The sequence below is a fragment of the Ambystoma mexicanum genome, chromosome 2p, assembly GCF_040938575.1.
Source record: "Ambystoma mexicanum isolate Mex_15411 chromosome 2p, UKY_AmexF1_1, whole genome shotgun sequence".
Lineage (NCBI taxonomy): Eukaryota > Metazoa > Chordata > Amphibia > Caudata > Ambystomatidae > Ambystoma > Ambystoma mexicanum.
The window spans coordinates 12,782,452-12,801,614 of NC_090923.1; positions in this window are offsets into that span (position 1 = coordinate 12,782,452).

Here is a 19,163-nt window from a genome sequence, read left to right on the forward strand (position 1 = left end):
GTCAAGGTGGGCTTTGATTGGTAACCAGTGGACTTCTCGTCTGGTTGCCGAGATGTGATCACACCGTTTCAGTCCAAGAGCAGCACAAAGTGCTTTGTTCTGTAGTAGTCAGAGTTTTGCCAGATTGGATGCCAAAGTGCCCGCGAGTAGAACATTACAGGAACCCAGCTTGGAGTATGAGAGCTCTTGCTAGAGTAAGGCAATTCCTCTGGGAGAGGAAGTGCCTGCTCAGTGATATCAGACTAGAAATGTAGGCAGTGGCAAAGGCCAGCACATTTATGTGCCTGGTCATGGACAGGTCGCTTCGAGGTGAACACCCAGCATTTTGACTTGCTTCAGTACTGGGATGATAGCACCATCGATGCAAAACGTGAAATGAGGAGTTCCGTATTCTCATCGTTAAGGCAGAGGTTGTGGGTAGCCCTCCAGTTCTGTATGGTGCTGTAAACTGTATGGATTGTGGCTGTGTCTTGAGTGTAATCCCCTGAGATGGGGATGAGTATTTGGGTTTCGTCTGAAAGTTGGTGTAGATGATACCCAATGCATCCACTGAATCATACAAGGGTTTGGTGAATGTGTTGTGCAGTGTGGGTGAGAGGCAGGGTCCTTGCGGGACGCCTAGGGGAGCAGGAATGGGGTCGGCTGAAGTTTCACCAATAGACACTCGGATGAAATGTTCACTAAGGACTGATTTAATCCATAAGGCTGTTTCAGGAGAGAAGTGGGAATGGTGTGACAGGCGGCTGCAAAGGGTGTTGTGATCCACCAGATCAAAGGCTGCAGACAGATTTAATAGAAGCAAGGTAGCTAGACTGCCTGAGTCGCGTATATTGTGCACATGGATTTTCAAGTCGAGAAGGGCAGTTTCTGTGCTGTCTCATCCCAAGCAGTTGATTGTGCTAAAGGAATTGTTGTATTTGTAGGTAGACCAAGCGGTCATGTATTTTAAGGAGAAATGGGGCTGTTGTGATGTGATGATAGTTGGTGGGAATGGTTGGATCTAACATGGGATTCTTAAGGAGCGGTGGGACCTAAGCTGCTTTGATACTGGCAGGTATGTTGCAGGTCAAGAAGGGAGAATTGGAAAATCTGGTACTGATGGGGGTCAAAGTGGGTACGCAGAATTTAACTATGTGAGTCGGGCAAGTGCCTCCTTTGCAGATGGAGGGTTTTAGAGAATGAATAATGGTTAGGACCTGTTCTGGAGTAACTTCTGTGAATTTAAAGTGAGGGGGAGAGGTGGTGTGTTACTGCTTGAGTATTTGCAAGTGCAATCTGCGTTGGTGCCTTGGCTGCAAGGGCAGCTTTTTTTAACATTGATTTAATCACAAAGTGATTCGATTTTGGGGGAGAGGGCACTTTGTGTGGTGGTACACCATTAGTCATTCAGAATTATGGAGATGATGGGCAAGCGAGCTTCCATTTTTCTCAGGATAGAGAAGAACTCCTTGGTGTTGGAACTAGCATTTGATATTCTTTTGTTGTATGACTCAGCTTTGTGTGAGACAATGGCTTTTTTTGTAGGAATGGGAGGGATGACATCTACACAAATGTTCAAAGGCTCTTTTGTTTCTCTGTAGCGTAACCAGGTAATTTGAGAACCAGGTACTGTTAGGCTTGTGTCATTTTGGAGTCTTGGCTTTTATAGGGGCATGCAGGTCAATGGTACGGAGGAGACAGGCATGGCATTGATTAGCAAGTTCCAGGGGGTCATTGTTGCAAGGCGAGGAGCAGGATTCTAGAGCAGTTACGATCGTGGGCTTGAGGAGTTTGTGGGTAAATTTCTGGGTATTCAGTACTAGGACAGGAGTCATTGCAGGTCAGCAGCCTTTGTGGGGGGGGGAGCAGGGCGAGCTTGAAGTGGATGAGCCAGTGATCTCACCAAGGAATTGTGTCAATGGAATAGTTCTCAATGCTAGTGTTGGCAGTGAGGATCCAATCAAGGATCTGCCCTTTGGTTAGGGTGGGGACCTTAATCAATCGGATGAAGGCCATGTCTTTTAATGCTAAAGCAAGTGCAATACCTTTGGTGTCAGATGCATCATTAAATCTGAGATTAAAGCCACCCAGTATAATGAATTTGGTTGTACGTTTCATGAGTGATGTGACTAGGAGGGAGATGTCCAAGTCAGGGTGGATGGGACCATTAGGTTGATGGTATAGTAGGAGAAGGTTCAAAAGAAGGGTCAGCCTTGGAACAACAAAGATGGCGAACACTCTTTAATCTGATGTGATGTTGTTTTTCTGTATTTTTTGTTATAAATGATTTAAAACCTTTATACAAGCGTGCACTAACAAAGGTTCACCCATGTACTTTATTAGTAGGAGAAGGTTTTAGGCGGTCTGAGGGTTGGTGGAGAGCTGAAGTAACAGTATTTCATACTTTGAGGAACCTGAGGGCGTCTTCGCTTCCTTTTCCCCCTGAATCCTGCTCTCAAGTGGCGAGGGAAAGGCCATTGCTTTTGGAGCCCGACCATGGGGTGGATATGCGAGGGAGGATGGACTAGGCGGAGGGAACTTGGAGAGTGGGGAGAGGACGTCCTTAGGTGGGAAATGCTATCTCCGACTAGAAGATGTATCTGTAGATCTTTATGTCTTCCTGTCTTGCCGAGGAGCAGTTTGAGTCATCAATGGGCTCTGGCAACCAATGAGATGCTTTGAAATGTGCTTTTATCAAAGCATCATTTCTTTTTTTTAATATAATGGTTTCACTAGGTCAGCAAAATGAAGACACGTAAGATCTGCCAAAATTCAAAAGACCTAAAATGGCCTGCAATTCTTTAAGATTGTTAGGAGGTCGTATCCTGGCACACTTCTTGAGAAAATCTGCTGACAAGCCTCTGCCCTCATCTGTAAGAGTAACACCTAGGAAGGTAACCTCACGATGAGCTATTCCCGATTTCTTGAAGTTGATCAGGTGCCCCTTTGCAGCCAATGAGTTAATGAGCCCATACTAAAAACACCCTTCATCCCATGCACAGGAAAAAGGCTTAATTGAAGGTTAGGCAGCCCCCTCCCCGCCCCACCGGCATCACCCCCCCCCTTAATCCCATACAAAGGAGAAGGGCTTAATGGAAGGTTAGGCAGCCCCCTCCCCGCCCCACCGGCATCACCCCCCCTTAATCCCATACAAAGGAGAAGGGCTTAATGGAAGGTTAGGCAGCCCCCTCCCCGCCCCACCAGCATCACCCACCCTCCATCCCATGTACAGGAGAAAGGCTTAATGGAAGGTTAGGCAGCCCCTCCCCCGCCCCCACCAGCATCAAGCACCCTCCATCCCATACACAGGAGAAAGGCTTAATAGAAGGTGAAAAAGCCCCTTCCCCGACCCCACCAGCATCACCCTTACCCCTTCCCATACACAGGAGAAAGGCTTAATGGAAGGTTAGGCAGCCCCCTCCCCGCCCCACCAGCATCACCCTTACCCCTTCCCATACACAGGAGAAAGGCTTAATGGAAGGTTAGGCAGCCCCCTCCCCACCTCACCAGCATCACCCACCCTCCATCCCATGCACAGGAGAAAGGCTTAATGAAAGGTTAGGCAGCCCCTTCCCCGACCCCACCAGCATCACCCGTCCCCCATCCCATGCACAGGAGAAAGGCTTAATGGAAGGTTAGGCACCCCCTCCCCGCCCCCACCAGCATCACCCCCCATCCCATACACAGGAGAAAGGCTTAATGGAAGGTTAGGCAGCCCCCTCCCCGCCCCCACCAGCATCACCCACCCTCCATCCCATACACAGGAGAAAGGCTTAATGGAAGGTTAGGCAGCCCCCTCCCCGCCCCCATCAGCATCACCCGCCCTCCATCCCATACACAGAAGAACGGCTTAATATGACATTAGGGAGACCCCTCCCCGCCCCCACCAGCATCACCCCCCGCCCATCCCATGCACAGGAGAAAGGCTTAATGGGAGGCTAGGCAGCCCCCTACCTGCCCCACCTGCATCACCCCCCGCCATCCCATGCACAGGAGAAAGGATTAATGGAAGGTTAGGCAGCCCCCTTCCCGCCCCACCAGCATCACCCGCCCCATCCCATACACAGGAGAAAGGCTTAATGGGAGGTTAGGCAGCCCCCTCCCCTGCCCCACCAGCATCACCCACCCCCATCCCATACACAGGAGAAAGGCTTAATGAGAGGTTAGGCAGTCCCCTCCCCTGACCCACCAGCATCACCCACCCCCCATCCCATACACAGGAGAAAGGCTTAATGGGAGGTTAGGCAGCCCCCTCCCCTGCCCCACCAGCATCACCCGCCCTCCATCCCATACACAGAAGAAAGGCTTAATATGACATTAGGGAGACCCCTCCCCGCCCCCACCAGCATCACCCCCCGCCCATCCCATGCACAGGAGAAAGGCTTAATGGGAGGCTAGGCAGCCCCCTACCTGCCCCACCTGCATCACCCCCCTCCATCCCATGCACAGGAGAAAGGCTTAATGGAAGGTTAGGCAGCCCCCTGCCCGCCCCCACCAGCATCACCCGCCCTCCATCACATACACAGGAGAAAGGCTTAATGGGAGGTTAGGCAGCCCCCTCCCCCGCCCCCACCAGCATCACCCGCCCTCCATCACATACACAGGAGAAAGGCTTAATGGGAGGTTAGGCAGCCCCTCCCTGCCCCCACCAGCATCACCCGCCCCTATCCCATACACAAGAGAAAGGCTTAATGGGAGGTTAGGCAGCCCCTTCCCCTGCCCCACCAGCATCACCCACCCCCCATCCCATACACAGGAGAAAGACTTAATGGAAGGTTAGGCAGCCCCTCCCCCGCCCCCACCAGCATCACCCGCCCCCATCCCATACACAAGAGAAAGGCTTAATGGGAGGTTAGGCAGCCCCCTCCCCCCACCAGCATCACCCGCCCTCCATCCCAAACACAGAAGAAAGGCTTAATGGGAGGTTAGGCAGCCCCCTCCCCTGCCCCACCAGCATCACCCACCCCCATCCCATACACAGGAGAAAGGCTTAATGGGAGGTTAGGCAGCCCCCTCCCCTGCCCCACCAGCATCACCCACCCCCCATCCCATACACAGAAGAAAGGCTTAATGGGAGGTTAGGCAGCCCCCTCCCCTGCCCCACCAGCATCCCCCGCCCCCCATCCCATACACAGGAGAAAGGCTTAATGGGAGGTTAGGCAGCCCCCTCCCCTGCCCCACCAGCATCACCCGCCCCCCATCCATACACAGGAGAAAGGCTTAATGGAAGGTTAGGCAGCCCCCTCCCCGCCTCCATCAGCATCACCCACCCCCCATCCCATACACAGAAGAAAGGCTTAATGGGAGGTTAGGCAGCCCCCTCCCCTGCCCCACCAGCATCACCCACCCCCCATCCCATACACAGAAGAAAGGCTTAATGGGAGGTTAGGCAGCCCCCTCCCCTGCCCCACCAGCATCACCCGCCCCCCATCCCAAACACAGGAGAAAGGCTTAATGGAAGGTTAGGCAGCCCCCTCCCCCCACCAGCATCACCCGCCCTCCATCCCAAACACAGAAGAAAGGCTTAATGGGAGGTTAGGCAGCCCCCTCCCCTGCCCCACCAGCATCACCCACCCCATCCCATACACAGGAGAAAGGCTTAATGGGAGGTTAGGCAGCCCCCTCCCCCCCACCAGCATCACCCACCCCCCATCCCATACACAGAAGAAAGGCTTAATGGGAGGTTAGGCAGCCCCCTCCCCTGCCCCACCAGCATCACCCGCCCCCCATCCCATACACAGGAGAAAGGCTTAATGGAAGGTTAGGCAGCCCCCTCCCCGCCCCCATCAGCATCACCCGCCCTCCATCCCATACACAGAAGAAAGGCTTAATGGAAGGTTAGGCAGCCCCCTCTCCACCCCCACCAGCATCACCCCACCCCCCTCCATGCCATGCACAGGAGAAAGTCTTAATTGAAGGTTAGGCAGCCCCCTCCCCGCCACCACCAGCGTCACCCGCCCTCCATCCCATACACAGGGGAAAGGCTTAATGGAAGGTTAGGCAGCCCCCTCCACGACCCCCATCCCATACACAGGAGAAAGGCTTAATGGAAGGTTAGGCAGCCCCCCTCCCCCACCAGCATCACCCGCCCCCATCCCATACACAGGAGAAAGGCTTAATGGAAGGATAGGCAGCCCCCTCCCCGCCTCACCAGCATCACCCGCCCTCCATCCCATGCACAGGAGAAAGGCTTAATGGGAGGTTAGGCATCCCCCTCCCCTGCCCCACCAGCATCACCCACCCCCCATCCCATACACAGAAGAAAGGCTTAATGGAAGGTTAGACAGCCCCCTCTCCGCCCCCACCATCATCACCCGCCCTCTATCCCATGCACAGGAGAAAGGCTTAATGGAAGGTTAGGCAACCCCCTCCCGGCCACCACCAGCGTCACCCGCCCTCCATCCCATACACAGGAGAAAGGCTTAATGGGAGGTTAGGCAGTCCCCTCCCCTGACCCACCAGCATCACCCACCCCCCATCCCATACACAGGAGAAAGGCTTAATGGGAGGTTAGGCAGCCCCCTCCCCTGCCCCACCAGCATCACCCGCCCCCCATCCCATACACAGGAGAAAGGCTTAATGGAAGGTTAGGCAGCCCCCTCCCCGCCCCCATCAGCATCACCCGCCCTCCATCCCATACACAGAAGAAAGGCTTAATATGACATTAGGGAGACCCCTCCCCGCCCCCACCAGCATCACCCCCCGCCCATCCCATGCACAGGAGAAAGGCTTAATGGGAGGCTAGGCAGCCCCCTACCTGCCCCACCTGCATCACCCCCCTCCATCCCATGCACAGGAGAAAGGCTTAATGGAAGGTTAGGCAGCCCCCTGCCCGCCCCCACCAGCATCACCCGCCCTCCATCACATACACAGGAGAAAGGCTTAATGGGAGGTTAGGCAGCCCCCTCCCCCGCCCCCACCAGCATCACCCGCCCTCCATCACATACACAGGAGAAAGGCTTAATGGGAGGTTAGGCAGCCCCCTCACCGCCCCACCAGCATCACCCACCCCCCATCCCATACACAGGAGAAAGACTTAATGGAAGGTTAGGCAGCCCCTCCCCCGCCCCCACCAGCATCACCCGCCCCCATCCCATACACAAGAGAAAGGCTTAATGGGAGGTTAGGCAGCCCCCTCCCCCCACCAGCATCACCCGCCCTCCATCCCAAACACAGAAGAAAGGCTTAATGGGAGGTTAGGCAGCCCCCTCCCCTGCCCCACCAGCATCACCCACCCCCATCCCATACACAGGAGAAAGGCTTAATGGGAGGTTAGGCAGCCCCCTCCCCTGCCCCACCAGCATCACCCACCCCCCATCCCATACACAGAAGAAAGGCTTAATGGGAGGTGAGGCAGCCCCCTCCCCTGCCCCACCAGCATCCCCCGCCCCCCATCCCATACACAGGAGAAAGGCTTAATGGGAGGTTAGGCAGCCCCCTCCCCTGCCCCACCAGCATCACCCGCCCCCCATCCATACACAGGAGAAAGGCTTAATGGAAGGTTAGGCAGCCCCCTCCCCGCCTCCATCAGCATCACCCACCCCCCATCCCATACACAGAAGAAAGGCTTAATGGGAGGTTAGGCAGCCCCCTCCCCTGCCCCACCAGCATCACCCACCCCCCATCCCATACACAGAAGAAAGGCTTAATGGGAGGTTAGGCAGCCCCCTACCCTGCCCCACCAGCATCACCCGCCCCCCATCCCAAACACAGGAGAAAGGCTTAATGGAAGGTTAGGCAGCCCCCTCCCCCCACCAGCATCACCCGCCCTCCATCCCAAACACAGAAGAAAGGCTTAATGGGAGGTTAGGCAGCCCCCTCCCCTGCCCCACCAGCATCACCCACCCCCATCCCATACACAGGAGAAAGGCTTAATGGGAGGTTAGGCAGCCCCCTCCCCCCCACCAGCATCACCCACCCCCCATCCCATACACAGAAGAAAGGCTTAATGGGAGGTTAGGCAGCCCCCTCCCCTGCCCCACCAGCATCACCCGCCCCCCATCCCATACACAGGAGAAAGGCTTAATGGAAGGTTAGGCAGCCCCCTCCCCTGCCCCACCAGCATCACCCGCCCCCCATCCCATACACAGGAGAAAGGCTTAATGGAAGGTTAGGCAGCCCCCTCCCCGCCCCCATCAGCATCACCCGCCCTCCATCCCATACACAGAAGAAAGGCTTAATATGACATTAGGGAGACCCCTCCCCGCCCCCACCAGCATCAACCCCCGCCCATCCCATGCACAGGAGAAAGGCTTAATGGGAGGCTAGGCAGCCCCCTACCTGCCCCACCTGCATCACCCCCCTCCATCCCATGCACAGGAGAAAGGCTTAATGGAAGGTTAGGCAGCCCCCTGCCCGCCCCCACCAGCATCACCCGCCCTCCATCACATACACAGGAGAAAGGCTTAATGGGAGGTTAGGCAGCCCCCTCCCCCGCCCCCACCAGCATCACCCGCCCTCCATCACATACACAGGAGAAAGGCTTAATGGGAGGTTAGGCAGCCCCCTCACCGCCCCACCAGCATCACCCACCCCCCATCCCATACACAGGAGAAAGACTTAATGGAAGGTTAGGCAGCCCCTCCCCCGCCCCCACCAGCATCACCCGCCCCCATCCCATACACAAGAGAAAGGCTTAATGGGAGGTTAGGCAGCCCCCTCCCCCCACCAGCATCACCCGCCCTCCATCCCAAACACAGAAGAAAGGCTTAATGGGAGGTTAGGCAGCCCCCTCCCCTGCCCCACCAGCATCACCCACCCCCATCCCATACACAGGAGAAAGGCTTAATGGGAGGTTAGGCAGCCCCCTCCCCTGCCCCACCAGCATCACCCACCCCCCATCCCATACACAGAAGAAAGGCTTAATGGGAGGTGAGGCAGCCCCCTCCCCTGCCCCACCAGCATCCCCCGCCCCCCATCCCATACACAGGAGAAAGGCTTAATGGGAGGTTAGGCAGCCCCCTCCCCTGCCCCACCAGCATCACCCGCCCCCCATCCATACACAGGAGAAAGGCTTAATGGAAGGTTAGGCAGCCCCCTCCCCACCTCCATCAGCATCACCCACCCCCCATCCCATACACAGAAGAAAGGCTTAATGGGAGGTTAGGCAGCCCCCTCCCCTGCCCCACCAGCATCACCCACCCCCCATCCCATACACAGAAGAAAGGCTTAATGGGAGGTTAGGCAGCCCCCTACCCTGCCCCACCAGCATCACCCGCCCCCCATCCCAAACACAGGAGAAAGGCTTAATGGAAGGTTAGGCAGCCCCCTCCCCCCACCAGCATCACCCGCCCTCCATCCCAAACACAGAAGAAAGGCTTAATGGGAGGTTAGGCAGCCCCCTCCCCTGCCCCACCAGCATCACCCACCCCCATCCCATACACAGGAGAAAGGCTTAATGGGAGGTTAGGCAGCCCCCTCCCCCCCACCAGCATCACCCACCCCCCATCCCATACACAGAAGAAAGGCTTAATGGGAGGTTAGGCAGCCCCCTCCCCTGCCCCACCAGCATCACCCGCCCCCCATCCCATACACAGGAGAAAGGCTTAATGGAAGGTTAGGCAGCCCCCTCCCCGCCCCCATCAGCATCACCCGCCCTCCATCCCATACACAGAAGAAAGGCTTAATGGAAGGTTAGGCAGCCCCCTCTCCACCCCCACCAGCATCACCCCACCCCCCTCCATGCCATGCACAGGAGAAAGTCTTAATTGAAGGTTAGGCAGCCCCCTCCCCGCCACCACCAGCGTCACCCGCCCTCCATCCCATACACAGGGGAAAGGCTTAATGGAAGGTTAGGCAGCCCCCTCCACGACCCCCATCCCATACACAGGAGAAAGGCTTAATGGAAGGTTAGGCAGCCCCCCTCCCCCACCAGCATCACCCGCCCCCATCCCATACACAGGAGAAAGGCTTAATGGAAGGATAGGCAGCCCCCTCCCCGCCTCACCAGCATCACCCGCCCTCCATCCCATGCACAGGAGAAAGGCTTAATGGGAGGTTAGGCATCCCCCTCCCCTGCCCCACCAGCATCACCCACCCCCCATCCCATACACAGAAGAAAGGCTTAATGGAAGGTTAGACAGCCCCCTCTCCGCCCCCACCATCATCACCCGCCCTCTATCCCATGCACAGGAGAAAGGCTTAATGGAAGGTTAGGCAACCCCCTCCCGGCCACCACCAGCGTCACCCGCCCTCCATCCCATACACAGGAGAAAGGCTTAATGGAAGGTTAGGCAGCCCCCTCCACGACCCCGATCCCATACACAGGAGAAAGGCTTAATGGAAGGTTAAGCAGCCCCCTCCCCGCCCCACCAGCATCACGCGCCCTCCATCCCATACACAGGAGAAAGGCTTAATGGAAGGATAGGCAGCCCCCTCCTCACCTCACCAGCATCACCCGCCCTCATCCCATACGCAGGAGAAAGGCTTAATGGAAGGTTAGGCAGCCCCCTCCCCGTCCCCAACCAGCATCACCCCCTCCATCCCATACACAGGAGAAAGGCTTAATGGAAGGATAGGCAGCCCCCTCCCCACCTCACCAGCATCACCCGCCATCATCCCATACGCAGGAGAAAGGCTTAATGGAAGGTTAGGCAGCCCCCTCCTCGTCCCCAACCAGCATCACCCCCTCCATCCCATACACAGGAGAAAGGCTTAATGGAAGGATAGGCAGCCCCCTCCTAACCCCACCAGCATCACCCCCCCCTCCATCCCATACACAGGAGAAAGGCTTAATGGAAGGTTAGGCAGCCACCTCCCCACCACCATCACCCCCCATCACATGCACAGGAGAAAGGCTTAATGGAAGGTTAGGCAGCCCCCTCCCCACCAGCATCACCCCCCCATCCCATACACAGGAAAAAGGCTTAATGGAAGGTTAGGCAGCCCCCTCCCCGCCCACACCAGCATCACCCGCCCTCCATCCCATACACAGGAGAAAGGCTTAAAGGAAGGTTAGGCAGCCCCCTCCCCGCCCCCCACCAGCATCAGCCGCCCCCCCATCCCATACACAGGAAAAAGGCTTAATGGAAGGTTAGGCAGCCCCCTCCCCACCAGCATCACCCCCCCCATCCCATACACAGGAGAAAGGCTTAATGGAAGGATAGGCAGCCCCCTCCCCGCCCCACCAGCATCACCCGCCCTCCATTGCATACACAGGAGAAAGGCTTAATGGAAGGTTAGGCAGCCCCCTCCCCGCCCCACCAGCATCACCCGCCCTCCATCCCATACACAGGAGAAAGGCTTAATGGAAGGTTAGGCAGCCCCCTTCCCGCCCCGCCAGCATCACTTGCCCTCCATCCCATAAACAGGAGAAAGGCTTAATGGAAGGTTAGGCAGCCCCCTCCGCGCCCCCCACCACCATCACCCCCCATCACATGCACAGGAGAAAGGCTTAATGGAAGGTTAGGCAGCCACCTCCCCACCACCATCACCCCCCATCACATGCACAGGAGAAAGGCTTAATGGAAGGTTAGGCAGCCCCCTCCCCACCAGCATCACCCCCCCATCCCATACACAGGAAAAAGGCTTAATGGAAGGTTAGGCAGCCCCCTCCCCGCCCACACCAGCATCACCCGCCCTCCATCCCATACACAGGAGAAAGGCTTAATGGAAGGTTAGGCAGCCCCCTCCCCGCTCCCCACCAGCATCAGCCGCCCCCCCATCCCATACACAGGAAAAAGGCTTAATGGAAGGTTAGGCAGCCCCCTCCCCACCAGCATCACCCCCCCATCCCATACACAGGAGAAAGGCTTAATGGAAGGTTAGGCAGCCCCCTCCCCGTCCCACCAGCATCACCCGCCCTCCATTGCATACACAGGAGAAAGGCTTAATGGAAGGTTAGGCAGCCCCCTCCCCGCCCCACCAGCATCACCCGCCCTCCATCCCATACACAGGAGAAAGGCTTAATGGAAGGTTAGGCAGCCCCCTCCGCGCCCCCCAGCATCACCCACCCCTCCATCCCATACACAGGAGAAAGGCTTAATGGAAGGTTAGGCAGCGCCCTTCCCGCCCCGCCAGCATCACTTGCCCTCCATCCCATACACAGGAGAAAGGCTTAATGGAAGGTTAGGCAGCCCCCTCCGCGCCCCCCAGCATCACCCACCCCTCCATCCGATACACAGGAAAAAGGCTTAATGGAAGGTTAGGCAGCCCTCTCCCCGCCCCCACCAGCATCACCCACCCTCCATCCCATACACAGGAGAAAGGCTTAATTGGAGGTTAGGCAGCCCCCTCCCCACCCCCACCAGCATCACCCGCCCCCATCCCATGCACAGGAGAAAGGCTTAATGGAAGGTTAGGCAGCCCCCTCCCCGCCCCCACCAGCATCACCCACCCTCCATCCCATACACAGGAGAAAGGCTTAATGGGAGGTTAGGCAGCCCCCTCCCCGCCCCCACCAGCATCACCCGCCCCCCATCCCATGCACAGGAGAAAGGCTTAATGGAAGGTTAGGCAGCCCCCTCCCCACCCCCACCAGCATCACCCCCCGCCCATCCCATGCACAGGAGAAAGGCTTAATGGGAGGCTAGGCAGCCCCCTCCTCACCCCACCAGCATCACCCCCCCTCCATCCCATACACAGGAGAAAGGCTTAATGGAAGGTTAGGCAGCCACCTCCCCCCACCAGCATCGCCCCCCATCCCATACACAGGAGAAAGGCTTAATGGAAGGTTGCCAGCCCCCTCCCCCTCCCCACCACCATCACCCCCCATCACATGCACAGGAGAAAGGCTTAATGGAAGGTTAGGCAGCCCCCTCCCACCCCACCAGCATCACACGCCTCCATCCCATACACAGGAAAAAGGCTTAATGGAAGGTTAGGCAGCCCCCTCCCCGCCCACACCAGCATCACCCGCCCTCCATCCCATACACAGGAGAAAGGCTTAATGGAAGGTTAGGCAGCCCCCTCCCCGCCCCCCACCAGCATCAGCCGCCCCCCCATCCCATACACAGGAGAAAGGCTTAATGGAAGGTTAGGCAGCCCCCTCCCCACCCGCATCACCCCCCCATCCCATACACAGGAGAAAGGCTTAATGGAAGGTTAGGCAGCCCCCCCGCCCCACCAGCATCACCCGCCCTCCATTGCATACACAGGAGAAAGGCTTAATGGAAGGTTAGGCAGCCCCCTCCCCGCCCCACCAGCATCACCCGCCCTCCATCCAATACACAGGAGAAAGGCTTAATGGAAGGTTAGGCAGCCCCCTCCCCGCCCCCACCAGCATCACCCGCCCCCATCCCATACACAGGAGAAAGGCTTAATGGAAGGTTAGGCAGCCCCCTCCGTGCCCCCCAGCATCACCCACCCCTCCATCCCATGCACAGGAGAAAGGCTTAATGGAAGGTTAGGCAGCCCCCTCCCCGCCCCCACCAGCATCACCCACCCTCCATCCCATACACAGGAGAAAGGCTTAATGGGAGGTTAGGCAGCCCCCTCCCCGCCCCCACCAGCATCACCCGCCCCCCATCCCATGCACAGGAGAAAGGCTTAATGGAAGGTTAGGCAGCCCCCTCCCCACCCCCACCAGCATCACCCGCCCTCCATCCCATACACAGGAGAAAGGCTTAATGGGAGGTTAGGCAGCCCCCTCCCCGCCCCCACCAGCATCACCCGCCCCCCATCCCATGCACAGGAGAAAGGCTTAATGGAAGGTTAGGCAGACCCCTCCCCACCCCCACCAGCATCACCCGCCCTCCATCCCATACACAGGAGAAAGGCTTAATGGGAGGTTAGGCAGCCCCCTCCCCGCCCCCACCAGCATCACCCGCCCCCCATCCCATGCACAGGAGAAAGGCTTAATGGAAGGTTAGGCAGCCCCCTCCACGCCCCCACCAGCATCACCCACCCTCCATCCCATACACAGGAGAAAGGCTTAATGGGAGGTTAGGCAGCCCCCTCCCCGCCCCCACCAGCATCACCCACCCTCCATCCCATACACAGGAGAAAGGCTTAATGGAAGGTTAGGCAGCCCCCTCTCCACCCCCACCAGCATCACCCCACCCCCCTCCATGCCATGCACAGGAGAAAGTCTTAATTGAAGGTTAGGCAGCCCCCTCCCCGCCACCACCAGCGTCACCCGCCCTCCATCCCATACACAGGGGAAAGGCTTAATGGAAGGTTAGGCAGCCCCCTCCACGACCCCCATCCCATACACAGGAGAAAGGCTTAATGGAAGGTTAGGCAGCCCCCCTCCCCCACCAGCATCACCCGCCCCCATCCCATACACAGGAGAAAGGCTTAATGGAAGGATAGGCAGCCCCCTCCCCGCCTCACCAGCATCACCCGCCCTCCATCCCATGCACAGGAGAAAGGCTTAATGGGAGGTTAGGCATCCCCCTCCCCTGCCCCACCAGCATCACCCACCCCCCATCCCATACACAGAAGAAAGGCTTAATGGAAGGTTAGACAGCCCCCTCTCCGCCCCCACCATCATCACCCGCCCTCTATCCCATGCACAGGAGAAAGGCTTAATGGAAGGTTAGGCAACCCCCTCCCGGCCACCACCAGCGTCACCCGCCCTCCATCCCATACACAGGAGAAAGGCTTAATGGAAGGTTAGGCAGCCCCCTCCACGACCCCGATCCCATACACAGGAGAAAGGCTTAATGGAAGGTTAAGCAGCCCCCTCCCCGCCCCACCAGCATCACGCGCCCTCCATCCCATACACAGGAGAAAGGCTTAATGGAAGGATAGGCAGCCCCCTCCTCACCTCACCAGCATCACCACCCTCATCCCATACGCAGGAGAAAGGCTTAATGGAAGGTTAGGCAGCCCCCTCCCCGTCCCCAACCAGCATCACCCCCTCCATCCCATACACAGGAGAAAGGCTTAATGGAAGGATAGGCAGCCCCCTCCCCACCCCACCAGCATCACCCGCCATCATCCCATACGCAGGAGAAAGGCTTAATGGAAGGTTAGGCAGCCCCCTCCGCGTCCCCAACCAGCATCACCCCCTCCATCCCATACACAGGAGAAAGGCTTAATGGAAGGATAGGCAGCCCCCTCCTAACCCCACCAGCATCACCCCCCCCCTCCATCCCATACACAGGAGAAAGGCTTAATGGAAGGTTAGGCAGCCACCTCCCCACCACCATCACCCCCCATCACATGCACAGGAGAAAGGCTTAATGGAAGGTTAGGCAGCCCCCTCCCCACCAGCATCACCCCCCCCCATCCCATACACAGGAAAAAGGCTTAATGGAAGGTTAGGCAGCCCCCTCCCCGCCCACACCAGCATCACCCGCCCTCCATCCCATACACAGGAGAAAGGCTTAAAGGAAGGTTAGGCATCCCCCTCCTCGCCCCCCACCAGCATCAGCCGCCCCCCCATCCCATACACAGGAAAAAGGCTTAATGGAAGGTTAGGCAGCCCCCTCCCCACCAGCATCACCCCCCCATCCCATACACAGGAGAAAGGCTTAATGGAAGGATAGGCAGCCCCCTCCCCGCCCCACCAGCATCACCCGCCCTCCATTGCATACACAGGAGAAAGGCTTAATGGAAGGTTAGGCAGCCCCCTCCCCGCCCCACCAGCATCACCCGCCCTCCATCCCATACACAGGAGAAAGGCTTAATGGAAGGTTAGGCAGCCCCCTTCCCGCCCCGCCAGCATCACTTGCCCTCCATCCCATAAACAGGAGAAAGGCTTAATGGAAGGTTAGGCAGCCCCCTCCGCGCCCCCCACCACCATCACCCCCCATCACATGCACAGGAGAAAGGCTTAATGGAAGGTTAGGCAGCCACCTCCCCACCACCATCACCCCCCATCACATGCACAGGAGAAAGGCTTAATGGAAGGTTAGGCAGCCCCCTCCCCACCAGCATCACCCCCCCATCCCATACACAGGAAAAAGGCTTAATGGAAGGTTAGGCAGCCCCCTCCCCACCCACACCAGCATCACCCGCCCTCCATCCCATACACAGGAGAAAGGCTTAATGGAAGGTTAGGCAGCCCCCTCCCCGCTCCCCACCAGCATCAGCCGCCCCCCCATCCCATACACAGGAAAAAGGCTTAATGGAAGGTTAGGCAGCCCCCTCCCCACCAGCATCACCCCCCCATCCCATACACAGGAGAAAGGCTTAATGGAAGGTTAGGCAGCCCCCTCCCCGCCCCACCAGCATCACCCGCCCTCCATTGCATACACAGGAGAAAGGCTTAATGGAAGGTTAGGCAGCCCCCTCCCCGCCCCACCAGCATCACCCGCCCTCCATCCCATACACAGGAGAAAGGCTTAATGGAAGGTTAGGCAGCCCCATTCCCGCCCCGCCAGCATCACTTGCCCTCCATCCCATAAACAGGAGAAAGGCTTAATGGAAGGTTAGGCAGCCCCCTCCGCGCCCCCCAGCATCACCCACCCCTCCATCCCATACACAGGAGAAAGGCTTATTGGAAGGTTAGGCAGCGCCCTTCCCGCCCCGCCAGCATCACTTGCCCTCCATCCCATACACAGGAGAAAGGCTTAATGGAAGGTTAGGCAGCCCCCTCCGCGCCCCCCAGCATCACCCACCCCTCCATCCGATACACAGGAAAAAGGCTTAATGGAAGGTTAGGCAGCCCTCTCCCCGCCCCCACCAGCATCACCCACCCTCCATCCCATACACAGGAGAAAGGCTTAATGGGAGGTTAGGCAGCCCCCTCCCCACCCCCACCAGCATCACCCGCCCCCATCCCATGCACAGGAGAAAGGCTTAATGGAAGGTTAGGCAGCCCCCTCCCCGCCCCCACCAGCATCACCCACCCTCCATCCCATACACAGGAGAAAGGCTTAATGGGAGGTTAGGCAGCCCCCTCCCCGCCCCCACCAGCATCACCCGCCCCCCATCCCATGCACAGGAGAAAGGCTTAATGGAAGGTTAGGCAGCCCCCTCCCCACCCCCACCAGCATCACCCCCCGCCCATCCCATGCACAGGAGAAAGGCTTAATGGGAGGCTAGGCAGCCCCCTCCTCACCCCACCAGCATCACCCCCCCTCCATCCCATACACAGGAGAAAGGCTTAATGGAAGGTTAGGCAGCCACCTCCCCCCACCAGCATCGCCCCCCATCCCATACACAGGAGAAAGGCTTAATGGAAGGTTGCCAGCCCCCTCCCCCTCCCCACCACCATCACCCCCCATCACATGCACAGGAGAAAGGCTTAATGGAAGGTTAGGCAGCCCCCTCCCACCCCACCAGCATCACCCGCCTCCATCCCATACACAGGAAAAAGGCTTAATGGAAGGTTAGGCAGCCCCCTCCCCGCCCACACCAGCATCACCCGCCCTCCATCCCATACACAGGAGAAAGGCTTAATGGAAGGTTAGGCAGCCCCCTCCCCGCCCCCCACCAGCATCAGCCGCCCCCCCATCCCATACACAGGAGAAAGGCTTAATGGAAGGTTAGGCAGCCCCCTCCCCACCCGCATCACCCCCCCATCCCATACACAGGAGAAAGGCTTAATGGAAGGTTAGGCAGCCCCCCCGCACCACCAGCATCACCCACCCTCCATTGCATACACAGGAGAAAGGCTTAATGGAAGGTTAGGCAGCCCCCTCCCCGCCCCACCAGCATCACCCGCCCTCCATCCAATACACAGGAGAAAGGCTTAATGGAAGGTTAGGCAGCCCCCTCCCCGCCCCCACCAGCATCACCCGCCCCCATCCCATACACAGGAGAAAGGCTTAATGGAAGGTTAGGCAGCCCCCTCCGTGCCCCCCAGCATCACCCACCCCTCCATCCCATGCACAGGAGAAAGGCTTAATGGAAGGTTAGGCAGCCCCCTCCCCGCCCCCACCAGCATCACCCACCCTCCATCCCATACACAGGAGAAAGGTTTAATGGGAGGTTAGGCAGCCCCCTCCCCGCCCCCACCAGCATCACCCACCCTCCATCCCATACACAGGAGAAAGGCTTAATGGGAGGTTAGGCAGCCCCCTCCCCGCCCCCACCAGCATCACCCGCCCCCCATCCCATGCACAGGAGAAAGGCTTAATGGAAGGTTAGGCAGCCCCCTCCCCACCCCCACCAGCATCACCCGCCCTCCATCCCATACACAGGAGAAAGGCTTAATGGGAGGTTAGGCAGCCCCCTCCCCGCCCCCACCAGCATCACCCGCCCCCCATCCCATGCACAGGAGAAAGGCTTAATGGAAGGTTAGGCAGACCCCTCCCCACCCCCACCAGCATCACCCGCCCTCCATCCCATACACAGGAGAAAGGCTTAATGGGAGGTTAGGCAGCCCCCTCCCCGCCCCCACCAGCATCACCCGCCCCCCATCCCATGCACAGGAGAAAGGCTTAATGGAAGGTTAGGCAGCCCCCTCCACGCCCCCACCAGCATCACCCACCCTCCATCCCATACACAGGAGAAAGGCTTAATGGGAGGTTAGGCAGCCCCCTCCCCGCCCCCACCAGCATCACCCACCCTCCATCCCATACACAGGAGAAAGTCTTAATTGAAGGTTAGGCAGCCCCCTCCCCGCCACCACCAGCGTCACCCGCCCTCCATCCCATACACAGGGGAAAGGCTTAATGGAAGGTTAGGCAGCCCCCTCCACGACCCCCATCCCATACACAGGCGAAAGGCTTAATGGAAGGTTAGGCAGCCCCCCTCCCCCACCAGCATCACCCGCCCCCATCCCATACACAGGAGAAAGGCTTAATGGAAGGATAGGCAGCCCCCTCCCCGCCTCACCAGCATCACCCGCCCTCCATCCCATGCACAGGAGAAAGGCTTAATGGGAGGTTAGGCATCCCCCTCCCCTGCCCCACCAGCATCACCCACCCCCCATCCCATACACAGAAGAAAGGCTTAATGGAAGGTTAGACAGCCCCCTCTCCGCCCCCACCATCATCACCCGCCCTCTATCCCATGCACAGGAGAAAGGCTTAATGGAAGGTTAGGCAACCCCCTCCCGGCCACCACCAGCGTCACCCGCCCTCCATCCCATACACAGGAGAAAGGCTTAATGGAAGGTTAGGCAGCCCCCTCCACGACCCCGATCCCATACACAGGAGAAAGGCTTAATGGAAGGTTAAGCAGCCCCCTCCCCGCCCCACCAGCATCACGCGCCCTCCATCCCATACACAGGAGAAAGGCTTAATGGAAGGATAGGCAGCCCCCTCCTCACTTCACCAGCATCACCCGCCCTCATCCCATACGCAGGAGAAAGGCTTAATGGAAGGTTAGGCAGCCCCCTCCCCGTCCCC